This window comes from Lissotriton vulgaris, chromosome 4_1 (genome assembly GCF_964263255.1).
Source record: "Lissotriton vulgaris chromosome 4_1, aLisVul1.2, whole genome shotgun sequence".
Classification (NCBI taxonomy): domain Eukaryota; kingdom Metazoa; phylum Chordata; class Amphibia; order Caudata; family Salamandridae; genus Lissotriton; species Lissotriton vulgaris.
Window position 1 is genome coordinate 1,134,167,635 of NC_141691.1, and position 20,550 is coordinate 1,134,188,184.

At 48.2% G+C, this 20,550-nt stretch overlaps 1 protein-coding gene across 2 annotated transcripts in view; it reads left to right on the top strand.

Annotated features, from left to right (window-relative positions):
* The window catches only part of LOC147722983 (programmed cell death protein 6-like), a 147,870-nt gene that overhangs the window by 5,637 nt on the left and 121,683 nt on the right, over nucleotides 1-20,550 (top strand). The gene's annotated exons all lie outside the window — the stretch shown is intronic.

The window sequence follows — 20,550 nt, forward strand, 5'->3', positions numbered from 1 at the left end:
GAATCGGAATACCTCTCCTGTTGTCCTCCTCAAAAGTGTCCAAGATGTCTTCGCTAGCCAAAGGCTCGAAACAGCAGTTAAAATCCCCTGCAAGCATTATATGGGAATCTGCATCGCAGGCAGCCAGGTTGCCGTTTAAACCTGTGGATGGTAAATGGGATGCACCACCTTTAGCACCCCTCAAGTAGATGTTGAAGATTTCGATACTTCTTCCCCCTTTGTGTGTTATCGTTAGCCACTGGAGGTCCGAGGATTGGGTGTTTCTTTCTTTTACCCTGTGGCCTAAAGCAATACTGATCCATATAATAAGTCCACCTGACGGGCGACCTTTGGACCCTTGTTCCTGGACTGCGGGGATAAAAAAGGTGGTAAATCCCACTCGGTGTCTTGGCTCCAAGCACCAGGTCTCCTGTAGAAGGCAGATGTGGAAGGGTTCCAAAAAGTCGTTCCATTCGGGGATGTCAAAATTGCGGCCAAGTCCAGCCACGTTCCAAGATAAAAATTTTAGGACAGAGTCGGATGGTGAAAAGACTCTGGTGGGGTCAGTAGGCATAGGCAATGGGGAAACAATAGCACCCACTGGTTTTGAAAACGTCACAAGTGGCTCAGTTTTGGGGAGATCGAAAGACGCATAAGGGGCGAGGCAGGTGATATCCGACTGCTCAGGAGTAGTAGGTACAGGAAGGGTCACACAAGGCGGGGTTGGCCGATCTTCCCTTTTACAATTTGCTGTTAAATCCAATGACATTTCCACCCCATCAACCCTTGCGTTGTTAAATCGTCCTGTTTGGCTTGATGCAGAATCAGGAGCAGTACAATCGGTGGAATAATGCCTTTGCGAAGTTAGGGATACCCTTCGCGTTTGCTTGGCTACTTGATTGGCTACTTGCACAGGGAGTCAATCCACCTCCTCCAGTCCGCCGAATCTGTTATAAGTGGAGAGGCCATTCCAATGTAGCAGGGTCTCCCTGTGGCCCCTGGAGTTATTCGGCCGTTGGTGGTGCTGAACCAATGTCCAATTGTCCCCCTGGTTACAGCTAGGTCGGGGAGGATAGAAAAAGGATAGTTGCTTAGGTTTGACTAAAGAGTCATCATTGCTGGGCCAACTGCAAATGTGATGCGCCGTATGGGGATCCTGAAAAGTCACTACTATACAGTCCCCCGGACTGGATTTCAGCGTTGGCCCTACCCAGGGGGTTCTGCGAACCATCAATACCCTACTTCTTCTACCATTGGGGATTGGTCTATTGACATTCAACCAGTGCATTATTTTATTTTTAAGCGACCAGTGATTTTCGAATTGGCCGTTGCCTAACGTAGGAACACCCGTCAAGACAACGACATAGTCGTTTGCCTCTGGGGGAAGGTCAATGTAGCCACCTCTAAAGTTGTCTTTGGCTGGGAGGGCCTGGGTTTCAATAGGAACCGGTCTAATTACTGTTTCGTGTTTAGGACGTTGAGAGTTACGGGTGGAGCCTCGTGTGGAAGGCTTTGGTTTGACACAAGCTTGTTCCACCGTAACTGTCCTTGGTTTAGGAACAGGTTTCATTGTAGGTGGTACTAAGGAGGAAGCTGGATTAGTTTGTAGTGCGGTGGGTCGTGGGATTGGGTCAGCTGCAATAATGCCCTGGTTTTCCAGACTTTTCAACCCAAGAGTGGCCAGCGCAATAATGCTCTTCTCCATTTCTAACAAGCTGTTTTCTATCCTTGATAATCTTAGGTCCAAAGGAGACAAAAGTTTTTTGAGTGTGTCCCAAACCACCTCTATAAATTCTTTATTGTTCTTGGTTAGCCCGTCTGCTTCAGGGACCTCGTCTGTTGTGGTATTCAGGAGGGAAATAGATGGATTTTCTCCCTGTCCCTCACTACATGGCTGGGTATTAATGGTGAACTCAGCTCCCGCATTAAAAGCTGTAATGTTATTCGTGGGCAGATTTTTTGGAACAGCAATTTTCGCTTTCTTACGGAAATAAGCTGAGCGAGAATTGCGTTTCCTCTTTGGCTGTTTGCCACTAGGGATATTGTGAGTCAAATTCGGGAGAGATACAATGGGAGCAGGGATGGGCATACTAAAAGGTGTTAATGTAGTATCCTCGACCTTACTTCCTGTAACAAGTGTGGGGATGGCCGGGGTAGGTGAATTGTGGATATCTACCTGGGCGACTATACAATTAGGGCGGGCTGGGCGCTCAGGGGTAACAGAGGTGGCTATGTGACCAAGGGAGGATTTTTTGGAGAGTGCAATTACCTGAGACACTCTTCTTGCGGCATCTAGTTCTAATGAGACCCGGGTCTGAAGCTTAGATATTTCCTTGTCTATAGCTATATTAGTGCGGGTTATAAAGTCATCCATGGGGCCACTGATTAGTGAACCACGTTTAGAAGATTTACTACGAGTTACCCTTGGATCCATGATATTAGGGTGCTGTCGCAAAGATAGATCTATTTCCCCTCAGATTGTGATTTATCTACCCATACGAACTAACAATATAGAACCAAGAGGGGTAGGCCAGTCCAGTCCTCTTAGGCCTCGAACGGCCTCAAACGGTCCCGCCCTTGTCCCGGGCTTCTCCCGGCGCTACCGCGCGCTACCGCGCAGCGGTAATAGCAGTGTCGCTTTATCTGACTGTAGGGGAGGGGGAGGAGCAGACAGGGAGAGCGGCCCAGGTGTTCACAATTGGGTCTGGCAGGCGCTCCTGGGAACCGTAGTCCCTGCGCAGCGCCTGCACTCGCTCGCAGCCCCGCCTGTCACTCGCCTGCTGTTGCTCCCGGTGAAAGTTCTTCCAACGCCGGTAAGATCACCCCACATGCAGCGGGACCCGCGGAGCGGGTTCCGCAAGAAGTAGGAAGGGATGAGGGCTTCAAGTGCTGTGGTTAAAGGCTCCGTCCCAGATGCTTCAGTGCAAACCAAAGTTAATGTCCCAAATGCTGCCTCCAGCACACGAGTCTTGAGCGCTGGGGAGGGGGAGGAGCAGACAGGGAGAGCGGCCCAGGTGTTCACAATTGGGTCTGGCAGGCGCTCCTGGGAACCGTAGTCCCTGCGCAGCGCCTGCACTCGCTCGCAGCCCCGCCTGTCACTCGCCTGCTGTTGTTCCCGGTGAAAGTTCTTCCAACGCCGGTAAGGTCACCCCACACGCAGCGGGACCCGCGGAGCGGGTTCCGCAAGAAGTAGGAAGGGATGAGGGCTTCAAGTGCTGTGGTTAAAGGCTCCGTCCCAGATGCTTCAGTGCAAACCAAAGTTAATGTCCCAAATGCTGCCTCCAGCACACGAGTCTTGAGCGCTGGGGAGGGGGAGGAGCAGACAGGGAGAGCGGCCCAGGTGTTCACAATTGGGTCTGGCAGGCGCTCCTGGGAACCGTAGTCCCTGCGCAGCGCCTGCACTCGCTCGCAGCCCCGCCTGTCACTCGCCTGCTGTTGCTCCCGGTGAAAGTTCTTCCAACGCCGGTAAGATCACCCCACACGCAGCGGGACCCGCGGAGCGGGTTCCGCAAGAAGTAGGAAGGGATGAGGGCTTCAAGTGCTGTGGTTAAAGGCTCCGTCCCAGATGCTTCAGTGCAAACCAAAGTTAATGTCCCCTCTAAGAGCTTCCCTCTGTTGCATCCCTCTGTTGCATCCCACCACCATCGAAAGACTGTCATAACCTCAGAATTACATAATGTCACCTAGGACAATTGCAACAGTAATGAAAGATTCAAAAGTCCAAATAGCTTAACATTGGTGAAAAAGAAATGCAAAGTATCCATATACTTATTATGAGAAACAGTGGTCCATAGGATTACATTTTCACAAAAACAGATATAAATATAGACTCCAATCAGTGCTATATTGACTAGTGTTTTCAGTACCCAGCCGGGCCTGAAATTTTATTTTCGAATATAAACAAGTTTAAAAGACCATCAGAGAGGTCTAATGCGAAAGTTGATAGGGTACAAGCCTGTACCTATCCAGAAGTACAATCAAAAAGAATTCAAGGGTAGGGAAGAAAGCAAGGAGAAGAGGGTAAAGAATATCAGGCAAAAAGAACATGGGAGCCAATTGTCCCTTGCATCAATGGCATATTCACAAAGCAAGTTCAGACAACCAATTCATGTAACAATGTCAACGCAATGGGAAAGTTACAGAATTGGGAAGTTGTCGACGGCGTTTCGATCCCCGGCTCCTAGTGAACTGGGATCATCATCCGGACATAAACAATGTATTGCCTGTATGTGCTTTTTTTAAAAACCTGTTGGAAATAACATTTTTCAAAGATGGGAGAAAAAAGGGGAAAAGAAAGAAATACGTTTAAATATGGCACTAATTACAGGTATAATGCACACAGTATTCACTTATATCATGCCATTGTGATCATGTGGACTTCATTCAAAAGTCTTCCAGTGTTCCAATCTCATGCTATACGAAATGGTGAGAACAGTTTAAACTGAGGCCGACTCGTATTGTTGCACCGTGAGCCTTTAGACGCTATCGTGGTTGTGGCTACTCGTGTCGCATTCGAGAGAGGCGCAGTGGTGGTGGCTCATGTGAGATTCATACTTTTACGGGCATGCAGCCCGGTGCGCTTAAAAACAATTTCCGACACTCAGAGCTGTGGCCAAAGTATCGTGTATCAACCTATGATTACCGTTGTGGTGACTACGACGTAATCATGCGTTGCGTGAGCGTGACGGGATTCTCTATGTGCCTAATAAAATTACAGTAATAGGAGGTGAATTGCACACCTTTTTGAACGATCTTCACAATTCTCCTGTAATTCTAGGAGAGATGGTAGGGTGGAGGGCTGGTGCCTAAGGGAGAGGGAATCAAATAAGTATCAAGTGCTAGTATCATGCGCTGGTAAATTGTGGCAGGGGAACAGGACGTTACCTCGGTGTCCTATTCCGATAGGTTTTGGGTAGTAGCCATAAGTTCCTATCCAGCATCTGGTAATATCCCGCTTGGAAGGATACAAGAATCACGGGCCAGTATATTATATCCAGACCGCTTGAAAGTATATACTTTAAGTTCCAGGGTCTGAAAGTAAACAGCAATGAAACGGATTTAAGAAAAAAGGCATTTAGGGCCCGTGGCAGAGAGGGAGAGGGGTGGGCCGGGAACCCTTACCTTAGCGCTGAGTCAGTGCTCCTCACTCGCGATCCGAGTGAAGTCCGGGCGGTGTGCACGGTGGCAGTCCGCCGGTTCCCGATAATGCGGAAGTGAGCTGAATCCCAAGGCGCGTAAATTAATGAAAATCGATGAGGGAGTGGGAGTGACAGGGGGCGGTGAGAGTGTCCCAGTGGTGGCCATCTTAGAGTGGTGTCGATTAGGCAAACCGAGTGATTGTGCTCTTTCCATGCAATTCATTAATACACCCTGATTTACTTAATAGAGAAATAACATTTGACAAACATTACATGGCGTTTCCATCACAAAAGTTCAGTCTCTGTCCATATTAATATTGGAATTCGAAGACGGGCAGCGGCAGACATTATGTTGGAACAACTTATACATTCGAACAACAGACAGAATTGGCTAGTGATCCAATTTTGTCGTTTTAAGCAGTCTCTCAGGTCAGCATCTGACAATTCACAGCAATCCCGCCCAGTCCTCGGTCCGATTGAGACCATTCTGTATTGTGTCCAGCAATATAATGCATTTTAGTTCCTCCTTGTTAAGCTGAGCCATGCATCCTCCTCTGGGTGGTAACTTTAATGCCTTCAACACAGTCCATTTTAAGTCATTTTCTGTGTGCTTGGCACTGATGAAATGTTCCACAAGCGGGGCATTCTGGGTCTGACAGCGAATGCGGCTCTTGTGCTGGCAGATCCTTGTTTTCACCTTCTGTGAAGTTTGACCCACATACATTTTCATACATGGACATTGAACCAAATATATCACATTGCAGGTGTTACAATTTGACAGCGAGGAACTAGTAAAGGTGATGTTATTAAATACTCTGGTTTTACCTTCAATAGTTATGTCACACACACTGCAATTGCCACATTTCACATGTCCTACAACGGGGGACAGACCCCATACAGTTTCAAGTGTGGAGGGTTGACTAGGGCTTGGCAATGCGGCTCGGACTAAATGGTCCTTCAAATTTTTGATTTTTTTTTAACGCAAATAAAGGGCGCTCAATTTCTAGTACGCCTGCATTAATGACAGACCAGTGGCGGAGTATCATTTTTCTCATTTTGTTCGACACCGGGGAGAAAGTGGTAACACAAGCTATTCTTTCCTGTGGGGTTTTTTGAGTTGGTGTCAGCAAAGTTTCTCTAGGTCTGTACCATGCTCTTTTAAGTGCATTTTTGACAATACGTCTAGGATAGCCCCTGTTTTTAAGTTTGTCTGCTAAAATAGCACTTTCTTTAAAGTAGTCCTGCCTGCACGAACAATTTCTCCTAATACGAAGGAGCTGAGAGAATGGTAGTGAATCCCGAAGGGCTCTGGGGTGGTTGCTAGAATAGTCTAATAGTGTATTCCGCTCTGTGGTTTTTCTAAATAGACGTGTCAGAAGAACTCCTTCCTGGTGGAAGATGGAAAGGTCCAGGAAGTCAATAGAGGTTTTATCTGATGTAAGGGTGAAGTGAAGGCCACAACAATTATTGTCCATCCAGTGTTGGAAATGGCGTAGATCACTGACTTCGCATCTCCAAATCATGAAGATGTCGTCAATGTATCTACGCCATAGTCCAATTCCTGAGTGGAAGGGATTAGATGGCGAGAGTATTACCTCCTTTTCAATCTCATTCATGAAAAGTATAGCCAAGTTTGGAGCAAAAATTGCCCCCATACTGGTGCCCTTAATCTGCTGATAAAAAAGGCCATTAAAGGTAAAAAAGTTTCTCGTCAGACAGATTTCAAGTAGCTGTAAAATGAATGATGTTGGTATTGCGTGAGGGCGTGGGCGTGTGTCCAGAGTTTTTTGAATCACCTTAAGGGCCGCTATCTGGGGAATATTTGTATAAAGGGACTCCACGTCCATGGTGCAAAGAGTGTCTATTACTGGGTCAAAAGGTAAATTCTCAACCAGTGAAATCATGGACATGGAGTCTCTAACATAACAAGGGGTGGAAGGGACAAACTCCTTTATGAAGAAGTCAATGAAGGCTCCCAACGGCTCTAGAATAGACCCGCAGGCTGAAACAATAGGGCGTCCAGGCGGTGCAGTAAGACTCTTATGGATTTTCAGAAGAGTGTATATCACTGGTGTTCTGGGGCTTTTGATATTTAAGAAGTTATACTCTTTTTTTAGATAAGAACCCTTCAGTCAATGCGTCTGTGGTGATTTTCTTTATCAATTCCTGAATTTCCTTTGTAGGATTAGACGCTAGCCTTTGGTAATGTTCCCTATTGTCTAACTGTCTTTGTATTTCTGAAGTGTAAGAGTCAAGATCTTGGAGAACGATTCCACCCCCCTTATCTGCACTCTTGATGATCAAAGAGTTATTCATTTTGAGTGTGGTAATGGCCTGTTTTTCTTTCAACGTGATATTATATGGGATGAAGCCATGGGTGTTTTGTAGTATAGAAAGATCTTTCAATACCAGCTTCTCGAAGGTGATTATCTCAGGTGGAATCATCCCTGAGGTGGGAGAAAAGGTCGAGGGTGGCCGGAAAGGTGTTAAGGCATTACTCTCTTGACTAGGGTGTAGTTGAAAGAATGCCTTTAGCCGAATCCGTCTAAAGAACCTCATTAATTCGGTTTGCAGTTCCAAATAGTTGGGAGGGGTAGTGGGCATAAAAGTAAGTCCTTTTTTGAGAAGGGAAAGTTCATCCTCTCCTAAGGAGTAATTGGAGATGTTGAAAATTGGGATTGTTTCTGTGTTTGCGGACGGAGAATCTACCACTGATAGAAATTGTTCCTCGTCCGACGTTCCCCCGGTGGGTTGACCCATCTCTGGGGTTTCTTGACTTTTCCTCTTTGTGGTGTGCCTTGTTGGCCTCTCTGTAAAAAAGGATTTGTGCCACCGGCCTGATGTGTCATGAGCGTCGGTTGAGCTGTGCTCATGACGGAACCGTTTCGTCATGAGCCGATAGGCTCATTAGAACCTTCAGCACAGCGCGAAAATACGCGCCACGCTGAAGGGGTGAAGCTCACACTACAAAATTTTGTTTTTCACTTTTCATAAACTATAGAATCTTAGTATTATGAAAAATGGCAAGGTCGTACCTAGTTTCTACACATTTTTGCACTGACTTTTCAAAGCGGTGCATCCTAATAAAAGGCAATAGAAACACTAGGCCACTTTATTAATAGCAACGTTTCATCCGTAAACATACAACATATTCATAAGTAATCCTCATTAATTTATCCCGTTTATATGTTTTGGTATTTTTGTGTGAATGTTTTCTTCATCTTACATTTTAAAGCACACTTTTACGGTGCATACACTATACTTGTCTTAGTTTCAAGTGTCACTGTGTCTAACATGTGCAAAGTGTATTTTTAGCTTTTCGTGTCTTTAATCAGTAAATGTGTTGTGTATTATGATTTTTTTTAAATCAGTTATCATCAGGACATAAGGATCAATGAAAATCAGAACCACCAGTAGTGAAAAGAACACATGCTTTAATACCAAATACTGCAATTCTAGTTGCATAGGAAGACCAGGAACTAGTTATACACGCGCCTCCAATCCTGTATTTTGACAAGAATCAGCTGGAAGCTACTGTAGCAAAAGGAACAAACAGCAGTTTAATGGAATTACAGTTGGCACACAAGTTTATAGCATAATCTACATCCAAAAGGAGCAATAGACTGTGGTTTAAAGTGAGATGGAGCAATCCAGGCCGTGCTGCCAAAATCAGCTATTAAAGTTCATTGTAAGCCAAAGGTGTCAGGATCAACATTTGAGTAGTGTCCCCCAAATGCGCCATAATGCGCCATCTGATGCTGCTGGAATGAAATCCGAGGGTACAGAAGGGAGGCAAGTCGCAGGGCAAGGCACAGTTTTAGAGAAGCAACAACCAGAAAGTTATTTTTGTGGCAAGCCTTTGAGATCCATGAGCATTTGCCTTGCTGTGTTTTTTTTCTTAAATTAACACTATTGTAGTACTGTTGGCCATAGTGGACATTGAACATTTTTAATTTTCAATAAGTAAATAAAACTGTTAGAGTAGGGTGCATTCCTTTAAAGAGGAAGAAGCCTCATGTTCTGTGCTGGTGGTTATGTTTTCCCTAGAGAAGACTCGGGTGCCACTAGTGAAAACAGGAGGGGTTTTAATGTATGTTACCTTGTCTTCTGTTTGTTGAAGGGAAGTTAAAAACTAAGTACTGTAATTGCAGGATAATGAAACATTGGAGGTAGAGATGGCTTGGGTGGTCTTTTTCAGCTGTATTTCAAGTCATTCCCTTCTAATAGGAGTTTGCTTTCTACTGTCGGCCATCGCCCTTATTTGTGGTTACGTGATTGTGGAGGATGTGCAGTGGTGTAAATCCAAGGGACCGGAATCCACACCCAAAACATGTATAGGAGAACATTGTGTGTGTGTACCCTAAAAATACACACAGTGGGCTGGTTCCTATATAGGTACTAGAAACTCCCCCGCCTGAAGTGGTGAGAGGAAGAGGAGGAGTTGTGAGGAAGAGCGAGCAGAGCGAGCCTGTGAACGGGTGCAGTAGCGGTAGCCGCTGACCCGCTGGAAAAAACGGGTGCAGGGAAGCCGCGAACTAGCCACACTGCTCAATAGCTGCAGCCGTGCTTCCCCTTTCTACTGCCGTTGCAGGCAGACAAGGAAGGCAAGACTAGGAAGTGCAGCGGCGGGAGAGAGGTGGGTCAGCGGCAGCAGGTAGCAGCAGCAGCGGCGGCGTCGCCAGAACCGGCAGTGCCGGTAATCACGGTGAAGACTTTGAAGACTTTAAAATACCGGCACCAGGCTCCCCCCGCAATTACATCCTGCAATCTAGTCGGGCAGACAGGGCGGGGGCCCCCGGCGGTGGTGTACGCTCAACAGTGGCGGTCTTCCAGACGGACCAGTAAATTCGCCAGAGCCTGCCAGTGACCTTGCCAGGGCCCTATCTACTGCGGTCTCTCACAGGACCAGGGCTGCCGACGGAGAAGTGGTGACCGAGACCGAGTAACGGCGGCGGAGCGAGGACGAGCCTTCAGTCGCCTCCAGCCTCCAGCAAGAAGGTAAAAGGATCTCGAACAGGAGAAACAACAGCAAAAGTTACCCACCTTTTCTCACGAGAGGAGAAGACAAACAAACATGACATTCATCCAAATGGGCTAAAGAGCCTCAAGAAACAACCTTATTTGATTGGGGAATTCTTAAAAGGCCCTGGAGGATTTCCCCTAAAAAGCACTTGGCTCAGAGCAGCGGCAGCGGACACAGCCTGTAACCAGGGGCTGCAACACCGGGGCCACGAGAGCGAGGGCTTCTTTGCCGACACCGTCAAGAGTCAGCACTGGTAAATTACTCGCGCCCTTTGAACTGCTGAACGGCGCCAGGAGGCGCATGTAATCAACGCGCTCCCCGCATCGCGGGATGCCGGGCGAAGCCCGAGCCAAGGGCGGGCCCGTTCTAGACCGAGCAAGACCGGACCGGGCCCACCCTCTTGGCTCGTGGAAGCCTGATCTGGAACTTAGTAAGTTCATCTTTAATCTGACTGTGAGGACCTGCTCAAATCCAGCGGGGAAATGGCGATAAGGGAAACGAGAAGTAAAGCTACGGCATCCTCTGCTATGGCGGCAGATACTCTGGACAATTTTCTCATCAGAGCTAATTCATTGGTGGCAAATGAACTAACTATTTTAGAAAAAAGACTCTCACAAGGCATTGAAAGTGTTAGATCATCTTTGGGTTTAATAGCTAATGCAAAAACCCCTCAAAGAAGCGCGGATTCTCACCCTGCCCTCATAGACAGCATTGACCAAACAATATCATCTGTTTTGCAAGACTTAAGGTCTAGACCATCCCTCCCCAGTGATTCGCTGTCGGCTAGTCCTGAGGTCACTGCTGTTCAGATTACTAATGGACCATTGTCCAAAGGGGCCCAGAACATCAGCCCCCCACAATCACGAGGGGTGAGGGAAGGGGCTATCCCGAAGAGGAAACGTGGGTGGCAGAATAAGGGTGGGGAAAAGCTTAAATTAGATCCACGCTCCAACCCTACAGAGACTCCGGGTCACTTAGTGGACCAGGTCTGCCCCCATTAGAAAATGTCAACTGTAGTATACCCCCCAGACTCTGATGGCAGCACAACCTGCTGCTTTCAGGTTTGGGGAGGGGAACACGCGAGGGGAGGAAAAGTCTACCCAAAATCTGAGTAACACTTTAAAATCTCTGTTGGATCCCCTGGTCGCCAGATTAGACTGCATTGAGTGCAGACTACAAGCATTAGAAAAGGCCACCGGGGGCATTACGGACCTATTACAAGGTATGGGGTCCAAACAGAGTATATGTGGAGTAAATGGGGGGGGGGGGGCGTTCCGTCTTCTACCGCCCCTACCATACCAATTTCCCGCCCACTGAATCATTCTATCACTTCTATATCGGCCCTCTCCAGTCTACCAATCCCCTGCCCTCCAAATCCCCCCCTACTGCATCTAATCCCCCACTGTAGCTAATGTTCCTCAATCCAACGTTCCTACACTGGCAGCTCCCCCAGTGTCGCATTCTTTGCCCCGAACTGCGCAAGATGAAAATCGAGCAAATATAAAAAAGGCAGTAAACTTACCCCTGAGGCTGCCCCTTACGTGGTGGCTTTAACTGGTGCCCCAGAGTTAAGAGACCCTGAAGTAGAAAGTTTCGCTTCCCTTAAAAATAAGGTGATGAGCTGGCTGAATATCTATAGACCTCTCCCCCTGAACATTAAAAGTGAAATTTTGATGGTAAGAAGAGCCCCGTGGGTGGAATATTCCCCAAAGACAATCAAGGGGGATTGCAACCTGGTAAACTTCAGGAACCCAGCTATTGTTTCACATATCTGCAATTGGTTAGGCAGCACGGGGGACACAGTAATCCAGCCTCTCTCCCTGTCCTTCTTCTACCCTCCCGTAAATCCATCGCAGGACCCAGGAACGGTCGAAGAGTGGACTAGGGTGAGCCGCAGAGGTTACATCAGAGGTCCTAGGCCTAATTTTTTTGCAATTCCTAGGCCTACTGATTATTTTCATAACAACAGGTACAGTTGCCTTGAACAGGTAGACTGGCTTTACAGGGAGGGTTGCCCCCAGGGTAGTCTTGGGGGCCGTGCCCCCATAATCGGGGATAACTTGCGGGAATCTGACTCGCGCAGTGAAGTTCAGCAGGGGGCTCTGGTGGTTGCTACCGATACATGGGGCATGCAGAAAGTAATTAACAATTTTGATCTAACAGGCCCGACGGCAATTGATCCCCCCCTACGCAAGCTCAAGACAGCTCCCCTGGCCCATCTAAAATAAAAATAGTTTCCTGGAACGTGGCAGGACTTGGTAATAAACTGGCCTGTCCGGAGTGAGGCTCTTTTATAGACACGATAGATGTATGCCTTTTTCAGGAAACATGGGCACGGGAAGAACAATTTCGAATAGGGTATGACTCGTATACAGTTCCCGCAAGGTGGGGGGGAAGGGGCAGACCCTCGGGAGGGCTAACAATTTGGATTAGAACCGATCTAGGCTGCACTGCCAGAGTCAAGAATATGGCATCAGAGGATATCCAATGTGCGATCCTGGAGTGGCAGAATGGAACAAGACTTGCCTTGTTTAACATCTATTCCAGACCTGTGAGTGTTACATCCAAGTCTAGAGCCATTGAGGAGGTTGCCTCCTTCCTTGGTGATATCACTGAGGGAGTGACTCGTTTGATAGGGGGAGATTTCAACTCCCACTTTGAGCCACTTGTAGGGCTGATGGATGCTGTAAATCAGGAGGAGGATGATGCATGTAAAATCCCCCAGGTGGCTGGGCCTCTAGTAAGGTCATGATCCCCTTTGGCACTACAAATAACTACTATGACGTTGAACCACTCAATCAGGGCCTGCAATGGTCGGGTGAAATCGGACATTCCTCCTATGAATACTTTCAATAAACCAGGAAGGGAGGCACGCCTTGACTACCTTCTAGTAGAATGTCGTTCTTGGCATAGGGTTCTAGATTTTAGAGTGGCCCCGAGGGGAGAGAGTGATCACAATCCTCTGATCCTTGATTTTGCTCTCCCAGATGTGATAAGGGGCAGTTCTAAATCTGAGTCTGGGCAAATTAATAGAGCCCTACTCTCAAACAATAGACGCAGGGTAAGATGGGACAAGCTGGTTACCCACCCAGATCAGGTAGCGGAGCTTTACGCTCGGCTTATCCCAACACTAGAAGCTGTAGCTGAACTTAAGTCACTACAACCGGCACATGAAATCCATCACAAGCTGGCAGAAATCAACAGGACATTAATTACTAGCCTAGCCGAAATTCTAAATCCACCGGCTATCAGAGGGAGCAGGGCAGGCAATAAGCCCAGCTGGTATAATAAAACCTGCAGACTAGCTAAAAAAGAACTCCTTGAGGCACTGAAAGAAAATAAGGACAGGGCTATTATAAAGCATAGGAGGAAAGTGTACCGCAAATTAATTCATCATGCCAAGATTGAGTGGGGAAATGAGAATTGGGCAAACTTAACATCCGCCCTTGCAGTAAAAGATGCTCGTAAATTTGGGCAAATTGTAATAACAGGTTCGGCTGAACCTGAGCTGGCAGTAGTACCCAATATTGCCGCAGAGGTTTGGGAACATCACTTCCACACCTTATACCAGGGGGAGATCCCTATTGGGAATTTACACAGTGTAGGTTTAGACATCACCTCGGATTCACCCATTTCTGAGTATGAGTTCACTGAAGGAGAGGTCAGGAATGCTATCACTAGACTCGCCGTTGAGAAAGCCCCGGGGTTGGATAAGGTCCCTGGAGACCTTTTTAAGCATGAGCCCGGGATATGGGCTCCATATCTAGCGTTCATTCTTAATAGAATCCTAGGGGGAATGGCTGTCCCAAGTACTTGGCTGGGAGCTGAGATAGTCCCTATCTTCAAGAAGGGGTCACCTCTGCTCCCAGCCAACTATAGGCCGATCAACCTAATAGATCTCTCACAAAACTTTTTGCGAGGCTGATTTTGTATCGCCTCGAGTGTTGGTTGGAGGAGTTTGACATATTAAGTCCATATCAGGCGGGCTTTAGAAAGAATGTCTCGACCACGGACCAGATTTTTCGTTTAACCATGCTCTTCTGGAAAACGGTGAAAATTAATCGCGGCTCACTGTACACGGTATTCGTGGACCTCCGTGCGGCCTTCGACCTGGTCCCACGTTGGAAATTGTGGAGCGTGCTTTCAGACATGGGCATTCCTGCCTCTCTACTGAATATTATAATACGACTCCGCACAGAGAACTTCGCGAAGGTCAGGTGTGGGAGAGAAGGCAAACTGTCATCTAGCTTCCCCGTTGGCAGATGGGTGAGGCAGGGGTGCGTCTTGGCGCCCACCCTGTTCTGCCTCTTTGTCAACGGGGTAATCGCACACCTAAATGCGGTCTCTAATAGAGATACACAGAGGCTAGCAGGGGTCAGGGTCTCCGCGATTATGTTTGCGGATGATACCCTACGGTAAACATCCTTTACAACGCAACTTTTACCACGCAGTGCCTTTACGTCGCAACTTTTACAACGCAAACCATTACAACGCATTGCGCTGGGGGGCGCTCTAGGATAGGGAATAGGTTTAATTTACTATCCAACTCCTTCCCTACTATCCACGCGGACAGTAGTTGGAATAGTAAATTAAACTATTCACTATCCAGCGCCCCAAAGCACTATGCGTTGTAAAGGCATACGTTGTAAAAACCACGTTGTAAAGGCATGCGTGGTAAAAGCATGCGTTGTAACGTCATACATCCGAGGGTTGGAAATAAACACCTCCAAAACCAAATTTATGATTTTTAGCCCCCTGAGAATAACACGCCCTAGCCCTGTGATTGGAGGAGCTCGGCTGGAAAGAGTCCAGACGTTTGAGTATCTGGGTCTAACTCTCAACGAGAGTATGACCTGGGCTCAAGATCAAATAAAATCGCAACTCAAGCTCACACAAAAGGTGGGGGGCATTCTTAAACTTTTGAGTAAGGCTACAGTTAAGCCAGTTGGATCACCGTTGGAAATTTATAAATTGCAGGCACGAGGGGGCGGTAGTTTACGGTGGTGAATTGTGGGGCTATAACTGCTCTCCCGCGATCGTCGCCACCGAAAACAAATTCCTTAGACAGCTGGTCTCACTTCCACCAAGTACGCCACTGCTACCTCTAAGGCTTGACCTGGGATTCAGACCTCTTAATGAGGAATTGGGCCTTAAACCCCTGACTTTCTGGAGGCGACTCTGGGTAACTCCAGAGCTTAATAACTACAGGCAAGAGCTTATTGAGGTTTTAAAACTGCCTAATGCAGGGAAACTCCCCTGGTTAAAATATATAAAACAAGAATTTGAAAGGCTGAGCCTCCCTCTTATGTGGAGTAACCCTGAGCAACCATGCACTAACATTTCACGTAAGCAGCTGGCTAACCTGTATTTCGAACACAATCTATCTGCCCGCCTGTCTAATCCTAATTTAGGAACCTTGACTAACACCTTTTTAATGAACAAGGACTATTACAAATTAGAACCTGTTCTGAATGGCATTAGTCCCCCTGGTCTTAGGAAATTTTATCTCCAATGGAGACATGGCTCTCTGCCAATCAGATCCCTCACAAGTAAATGGTCTCCCCCTTCCCCAAAAAATTGTCTGGGATGCTCGGCGGAGTTAGAAAATGAATTGCATGTTGTATTTTTCTGCTCTGGTTATCAGATCCCAAGAAAAAAGTGGATAGTTCCGATCTGTAAAAACTTGGGGATTAGGCAGTGCGCGGGGACACTGTTTTTTGTGTAGCCAGGCGCTTACAAATGATTTATTATTATTATTATTATTATTATTATGAAGCCTGTCGAATACTAAGGACTGATGTCTCCCCCCCCCCCCCAATTGTATTTGCTGTATCTAAATTTCCAGCAGCAATGTGGTGCATGAGACAGAACTATCTGAATGCTCAGCCTAGTGGGAGTGGGTAGACTCATGTAGATAGTTCTGGGGAGTCTGATTGCAAATTACATAAGTGCAGGGTTCCATGATGAACATGTTTTAATTGACAGTTTATTAATGGTTTTTAATGATTTTATTGCACTGTTTTTTTTATAGCTCAAATGAATTTCCTCTGATGGTAGTTTTTATGGCAATGTATTGATTTATATGTATTGGAATTTCTTTTATGACAATATTGTCGCAATAAAGATGATAAAAGAAAAAGAAAGTGGCAAGTGGGATACCCATAACATTTTTAGACTTCATCTGTGATCTGCGACAATGGCTTCTGTATATGGTATTGATGTTGAGTGGCGAGCCCCCTTGATGCCTTTCTTTTCCCACTAATGATCATCTTTGTTGGATATATGCCCATAGCATGTCAACTGTCATGTATTTGTTTTTTTAATAGGGATATTAAAATGTAATGGCAATGTTTTAAATATGAAATATGTTTACTACTACCAATTTTATAGAATAATTGCGAGAATTTTTTCTTGGGGTTGCCCAATGAAGTTTCACACGAGGAGGAGCACAGATATACAATTTGAAGACCTCTGTATTAGGGGGAAATTTATTTAATATGAATAGCCCTGGATTTATGTCTTGAGCAGATGGATAAATAGACATACAATGGGACTTGGATAGACAGATAGCTAAAGAGAAAGCATTCAAGGCTTGGGTCTGCAATTGTAACAGTACCCCCCATAGTATATACTAGGTTTCAACTTTTTGGGTGAGTAAAGCTCTGTAAGTTTTGGTTTTGAGAGACCATGTCTTCATCCAGTGTTGTGAAAAGGTGTCCTACTTTTCTGTGGTACAGGTAGATTTATGTGGAGACATTGGAATTTAGATGTGATCTAGTGTCTAACGTACAGATTAGGAGACCAGAGATTGAGTTTCATACCAGTCGAAAATTTAATGCTTCATATTGTATCATTTTGTCTCTGTGTGTAACAACTCCCTTAGCTGCAAAAAACTCAGGAGTACACTGAACACCAGTAGCCAGCTAAATAAATGAAGAAATATAGATGGCGTTGGGGACTTGAAAAGCGGCGCCACATGTAGTACTTAGTTGCTTCAAGCCTCCCTCCGATTCAAAGAAGTAAAGACAAAAAATAATCTTAAAATATGTGCTTAAAATCTCTTTGAAGAGTTTTTATTCATTTTTTTTTTTTTCAAAACCAATTTTATTATGAGTTCAAGCCTAGTTCAGTACAGCCCTCCACAGTCAGGAGGAGGCTGCCAACGACTGTTAGGAGTCACAGCATGAATACAGCAGTGAGCCCAGCATTATAGACAAAAAAAATATCAAACAACCCCACCCACCCAACCCCAAGAGCGCCAACTAACCCCACCCGCAACTACCCACCCCTTATCCCACCCTAACCCAGTGCACGCGGTCACAGTTCAGCAACAGAAAAAGACCTACATAGGTGGAGCCGGCCAGCAGCCTAGAGTACGGGATCCACATCCAGCTGTAATGCATCATCAAGGTCTACAGGGGGGGGTCAAGGAGCAGGCCCCGGTAATCCCCCACCGTTTCCAGATTTTGTAGTGTTTGCGGGGACATCCCCGTGCCTCAAACACAGGTCGCTCCAGTCCCATAAGGAAGTCCAGGCCCGCCTTCCAAGCCCCGAGTGGGGGGGCGCGCTCGCTCTTCCAGGCCTGCGCCAAGTCTCTCTTCGCTACCACCAGCCCCAGTAACAGCAAATGACGTTTGTAAACATTGCCCCCAACGCTTTCTAGAACATGAAGGAGGCCCAGCCTAGGGGTACGGGGCAGGTCCCATCCCAACACCTCGGACAGGCAGTTCCAAACCCCGGCCCAGAATCGAGTCAATCTCTCACAAGACCAAACCGTATGAAAAAGGGTACCCTCTTCAGAACCACATCTCAGGCATTCCGGAGTCGCGATAAGGCCCGCCCGCCACAGACGGTGTCTAGTATAGTAAGCCCGGTGGAGGTATTTGAACTGGATGAAGCGGAGGCGGATAGCTATCGCTGCACCACGGGGAGATTCAAGGGCCTCACGCCAATCATCGTCATCCAAGGGGCCAACATCGCCCTCCCAAGAGGCCCTCAGCGCCGAGAGCGAAGGGGAACAGTGTGTGACCAGAGATCGGTAGATCTGTGAGACCTTCTTGTCACCCAGGTCTCCCATAAAAAGTTTTGCCTCGATGGGGCTGAAGTCAGGAAGCTGTTCCAGGCCCACCAGGCTGGGAGCAAGAGCGTGGCGAAATTGAAGGTAACGGAAGAACTGGGTCTTGGGCATGCTAAATTCGGAACTAAGGTCCTGAAAGGACTTTAGGGTAGTACCAGAGAGGACATGACCGAGGGACGAGATCCCGATCGCATCCCAGCCGTCAAATCCGGACAGGGACGCCAATGCCGGCAACAGGCCATTGCGCCACAACGGGGTTTCGGCCGTGAGCCGACCCCACCAGCCCACCCGGTGCAGGGCCCGCCGCCAGACCGCAAAAACTAACTGAGTGACCTGTGGAAGCAGTCGCCTCCGCCTGGCCGAGTATAGCAGGGTGTGAAGGGAGGCGCCACCCATCAGAGAATGCTCGAGAGCATAAGGCGGATCGCTACGGTCCCCATACCACCACTCATTAAGCACAAGGAGATGGGAGGCCTGATAGTAAGATAAAATATCCGTAGCCGCCAAGCCGCCGCAGTAGGTAGAGAGGAAGCATGTACGCAGCGCCACCCTGACGGCACCCCCAGCCCACAGAAACCGGCCCAGCACAGAGTTAACCGCACAGAACCATTGCGGGTCAATCTGGAAGGGATGGTTCTGGAGTTGGTACAGGAGACGGGGCAAAGCCACCATCTTGAAGATGGCCGACCGGCCGTAGATATTAAGAGGCATGCGCGCCCATGTCTTGACATCCAGTTGGACCCGATCCCACACTGGCAAGATGTTCCTGGCCCACGCCACCGCGGGCGAAGCAGAGAGGAAGACACCCAGGTACTGCACACCCTCCACAGCCATCCGAAGGGATGCCGCCCAAGGGCAGGCCACCTCGGCACCTCCCAACACCCACAGGGTCGACTTGCGCGGGTTAAGGTAGAGCCCCGACGCCTGGCCAAAGTCCCGCATCAATTCTAGGACACGAGGGCCCGTACGCTGCAGGTCTGTCATGAAAAACAGCACATCATCCCCATATAAAGCTATACGGTCCGAGTGATCTGCACCCCAGACGAAGCCACGGTAAAGCTCATCGCGGCGCACCCTGGCAGCCAACGGCTCCATGGCCAGCGCGAAAAGGTAAGGGGAGAGCGGGCACCCTTGACGCGTACCCCTGGAAACCGGAAAACGAGCGGACGCCGTCCCTGAAATACGCACCGAGGCCGTGATCTCGGTGTACAGCAGCCTGACATAAGAGAGGAAGGTCGGGCCTAAATTCAGCAGCGGCAATAGGGCAAAGAGAAAGGTCCAGCTGACCGAATCGAAGGCACTATCAATATCAGCCAGCAGGAGTGCCGCCGGATCTTCCGAAGACTCAATGGCCTGTATCGCGGCCTGCGCCCGTCGTATATTGTGTCTCGTAGCCCGGCGTGGCATAAAACCTGCCTGATCCGAATGGACAAGGTCCGAGATGTGCGGAAGTAAGCGGTTTGCCAGCGCCTTGGCAAGGAGCTTAGCCTCGAAGTTAATGAGGGATATGGGACGATAAGATTCATGGCGATCAGGGGGCCTACCCGGCTTCAGAAACACCACGATTTCGGCATGGCGCCAATCCGGTGGGAGGCAGCCACGTTCTCGTGCCTGTTCCAGGGCCCGCAAGTATTGCGGCCCGAGCTGCAGATGGAACTTCTTATAGAATTCGCTAGGGAACCCACTCGGCCCCGGCGCCTTGCCCACGTTCAATTGACCCAGCGCATCACCCAGCTCCTCAGCCGTCAGGGGAAGGTCCAGGGCATTGCGCACCTCCTCAGACACAGCAGAGGGGGGAACCGCCGCAATATAGTCAGTGATACTGGCAGGGGAAAGGGTCTCCTGGGCGGCATACTGGCGCCCATAATAGCGCGCAAAACTCGTCGCAAGAGTTGCTGGGTCTGTAATCGCCACTCCTGTACTATCAACAAGGCCCGGCAGTGTTAGAGGCTGCATGTTCTGTTGGCACAACCTATGAAGCATAGTGCACGACTTATCACCCCACTGATAGACCCGACTACGGGTGGCCAACCACGCCTGGCGAGCCTCGTCTAAGAGAACCGAGGAATAGGACTGTTGTGCCTGCAGGAGTAGCCGCAGCGCTAGATCATCTGGTGCCTCGCTGTGTCGAGTCTCCAGCTCCTCCACCCGCTCAGCAGCCGCAACTATGCCACCCAGCCGAGTCCGGCGAGCAGTCGCACACCAAGCGATATCAATGCCCCGCAGAGTGGGCTTCAGAGCTTCCCAGACGGTCACTGCATCCATCCCTTCGGTAAGGTTGTCCTGCCAAAAGTGGGCAATCGCGTTACGGAGATGTTGGGAATAGTCAGGGC